The following is a 3,979-nucleotide window of genomic DNA, read 5'->3' as shown; positions in this document are numbered from 1 at the left end:
AATCTGTCACTGTGCATTTGGGCTACAGGGATGAGGGCAAAAAACCCTTCCGGACTTGAATTCTCTGGCCAATTCAGCTCCAAGAGGAAAGAAACGTGAGACCCTTCGTCCTTAAACTGTGGGACACAGATGGGTAAGAGGAATTGAGTCTTTATTGGCTCTTTATTTCCGGATAACTTTATTCAGCCAAGCCCAACTCTTCCATAAGTTCTGGGGATGCTCTCGATGTTAGATCCAGCGTCCATAGAGTAGCGTCAAGTAGATATAAGCATGCCCAGGTGAGAGCGAGTTTGTCAGAGGACATAATTTTTTTAGAGCAAAAGTGCTTTCTGAACGTGTTTTAGGAAATTATCGATAAGAAAATGAGTATAGTTTTCAATTTAACTTTTAGTGAGTGGGACCCAGTTAATATTCCTGAAAAAGGGAGGTGAAAGGAAATGCTGTTTGGTAGGATTAGAGTTTTCATAAAAGAAAGACAAATAGCGTTTAATGAGATTGTGATGCAACTGTCCCTGGACGTGATGGCTGTAACCAACTGCTCTTCTGCCCCTGTACTTTAGAATCTGCTACTGATCTTCCTCACAATGGTATTGGACCTAAATGGAGTGCTCATTACTTTTGTATTGCAAGTTTTCTAAGAAACTGCCAGAATGTTTTCCAAAGCAGCGATATCGTTATACAGTAGCACCAGCAATCTTGGTAGATTATTATTAAAGTTAGCAGAATTCAAGTTTCTCACCAACACTTAGTACTTTAAACGATTTAAATTTGTAGTCATTCTCGTGAGTGTGTGGTAGTATCTTATTGTGGCTAATTTTGCATTTCCCTAAAGATTAATGACGCTGAGCATCTTTTATGTGATTATCTGTCACCCACATATATTCTTTGCTAAAATATCTGTTCAAATAGTCATCCATTTTAATTTTTTTTTAAAATTAATGAGTTTTGAGAGCTCTTTATATGTTCTAGACACACCACCATGATCAGATTATGTGTTTTGTAAACATTTTCTGTGTATAACTTGTATTTCATTTTCTTAACAATGAATTTTACAGAGAAGAACTTTTTCAGTTGGATAAAGTCTTACGTATCATTTTTGGGGAGAGATAGTGTCGAAGACATTTTTCCTAATCCAAAGTTACAAAGAATTTTCTCTTACAAGTTTTATTGTTTTCAGTTTTACATTTAGATCCATGATCCATATTTTTTTTTTCATCAATTTTGGTAAAAGTTGAAAGATATGGACTAAAGACATTTTTTATTTTTATTTTGTTTATGTGTGTACCATAGTTTCAGCACATTTTTTGAAAAAAGAAATCCTTTTTCCATTTAATAGCCTTTGCAACTTTGTCAAAAACCATTTGGCTAAAAATGTGAGGATTCATTCCTTGGCTCTCTTCTGGTTCATTGATCTGTACTTTTGTAATATTACACTGTCATATTTACTGTAGCTTTGTGTTAAATGTTGAAATCATTTAATATGAGTCACTTGATTGTTTTTCTTCCTCAAAAATTTGGCTCTTTTAGTTTTAGGGTTTTTCTTGTTTGTTTTTTTTTTTTGCTTCTCCATATACATTTTAGAATAAGTTTATTGATTTCTTAAGAAAAAATGTCTTGCTGGAATTTTAATTTGGATTGCATTGAATCTAAAAATCACTTTGGGGGAATAATTGATGTTTTAACAATATTGAGATTTCCAATCCTTCAACAAGATAGATCTCTCCCTATTTAAATCTTCCATTGGTTTAATGAGTGTTAGATTAGTAGATTAGATTAGCAATTAGATTAGTAGCAAAAACTGCACTTCCCTTGTGTTCTTTCCGTCCTTGCTCTTTCCCTGGGCGTTTAACTTTTATCTGAGATTCCTTTCAAGTCTAAACAGTTTCTCGGTCTCTGTCTTTCCCTATGAAACAGCCGCAGACTCTTCTGGGTGAGGCCGCGGGGCTGGGCGAGGAGATGGAGGAAGGAAGGCTAAAGGTGCCTGTGGCTCCCAGGCGGAGCTCTGCGGAGATCGATGAATTTAGGGGTCAAGGGCGGCGCTCTGATATCACCTGTCCACAGCCGCGCCTTTCTTGATCCAGTTGATGTACCTTCTCTTTTCTCCAGGAGCGACGCTCAGGAACACAAAGCTGTGCGGGAGAGAGTCCTAAGAGAGGGAGTCCTGCCCGGTTGGGGGAAAGTTAAGGGTGAGAATATAAGTCAATTTTTATTAATTCTTCTTTGGCACTTCATTGATTTTTGAAATCGTTCTTCCAAGAGTCACTGTCAGCCAATCCTCTTTCTCAGTAACAGTGAAAGAAACCACGTAGACACTTTTCAGGAGAGGTACTTTTAGCATCAATTCAGACTTAGCTCACAGCTAAGATGACATTGTGTGGAGCTGTCACGCCCGCTGAAAGGCCAGTTCGGGCGAATTTCCTTTCTGGAGGAATGTAAGAATATGCTTTTATTTTCAAGGTGAACAAAGTACGCCGGAGTACCTTTCTGCCCTAAAAGGAAGCGAGCCAGCCAGGAGTCGAACCTAGAATCTTCTGATCCGTAGTCAGACGCGTTATCCATTGCGCCACTGGCCCTGCCTGTGCAGCAGTCTTCAATTTCCCCCTATTCATTATGAATATGCAGATAGAAATGAGGTGGCAAGATCACAAGGATCCTGGTAAAACGGACCGATTGCCTTTCTGGTTAATTTGCATGAGTTACCTTCTCTTCTATACTTATAAAGGAAATTTCAGCTGTTCAGCATATATGTGATGGAGTGACTGTCCTTCCATTAAAGTATTTTTTTCTTTAAATTTTTGAGCGTGCTTGAATCTATTCTTTCTACTTGCCAACACTTCATTTGATTCAGTCGGCTCATCTGTCCGTACATAAAAGAATTTTTTTTTTTTTTTGTATTGGATACTAATGCTGTGTGTGGACCAGTAATTAGTGACCCATATGATTTTTAATCATGATACAAAGAAAAATAAATTGAAATGAATTACATTGTTGAGGTAGTAATCGTACATATCCCATCTCACGCTCCAAGGAAATAATTTCAGACATGATGCAGCACATATAGACGTTAAAAATCACCTGCCCCCCAAATAAGGCAAAAAAGAAGCAAGAAATCAGTAAAGATAAGCCTTTCTAAGAACCAAATTCATATTGAAACTTATACGCTCAGAGTTGATATTATTATAAAATTAAAGATCCATTGTCCCTAATATTAATTTTTATGCCTATTTATTATTTATTTAATATTTACTAATATGAAATATAAAATGGTTCAACGTAGGTGAAATAGGCATGAGGAAATATCAAAATATTTATAAGCTAAGACTGTTCTCTCCTCTGAGTGGAAGAAGAGCAACAGTTTGGGGCTGAGGCCGGAGCAACCAGGACGAATATGGCCCTCATCTTGATTCCTTCTTAGTACATCTGTGCCTTTGCTTTGCTGTGTATCCTTTCTTTGTCTTATGTTCCTCATTTCTGTACAGTATTTTAAAGAATGCTTGGCATGCTCGTTATCTAATGGATATTTATAATCACAGACCCCTATGGCTCCCACTAACCTGTACAAGATGGCTTTTTTTTTAAAGTACTGAATCAACAAACCCACTGCCATCGAATTGATTCTGACTCATAGCGACCCCCATTGAGTTTCCAAGTCAGTAAAACTTTACAAAAGTAGATTACCCACCTTTCTTCTCTGGAGTGGCTAGTGGGTTTGAACCTCCAAATTTCTGGTTAATCAGTCAAATGCCTTAGGCACTGCACTACCAGAGCTCCTTTTTTTTAAATTGTGATTTGGGTGAAAATTTACACAGCAGATTAACTTTCCATACAGCAGTTCACATACACTTTGTCTCGTGACATTGTCTACAATTTACCCCAATGCAACAGCTCCCATCCCACTTCCTCCCCATAGTTACCTCTTTCCTGTGTCCATCCCTCCATGCACTCCTGCTCCCTGAGCTGTCTCCCTGTGCATAAACAA

The 3,979-nt window shown here is 37.8% G+C and overlaps 1 protein-coding gene and 1 non-coding gene across 2 annotated transcripts in view; both read right to left on the bottom strand.

The window, feature by feature from the left end:
- LOC103210983 overlaps positions 1-3,979 on the bottom strand; it is a 652,718-nt gene that overhangs the window by 599,247 nt on the left and 49,492 nt on the right. The gene's annotated exons all lie outside the window — the stretch shown is intronic.
- TRNAR-ACG lies at positions 2,501-2,573 on the bottom strand. Its single transcript has one exon. It is a non-coding gene; the product is annotated as a tRNA-Arg (tRNA).

Source organism: Orycteropus afer, unplaced genomic scaffold (genome assembly GCF_000298275.1).
Source record: "Orycteropus afer afer isolate SDZICR_OR568_19922 unplaced genomic scaffold, OryAfe1.0 scaffold00684, whole genome shotgun sequence".
Classification (NCBI taxonomy): Eukaryota; Metazoa; Chordata; class Mammalia; order Tubulidentata; family Orycteropodidae; genus Orycteropus; species Orycteropus afer.
Note: the sequence above shows the minus strand (reverse complement) of the source record. Positions and strands in the feature narration are given on the sequence as shown.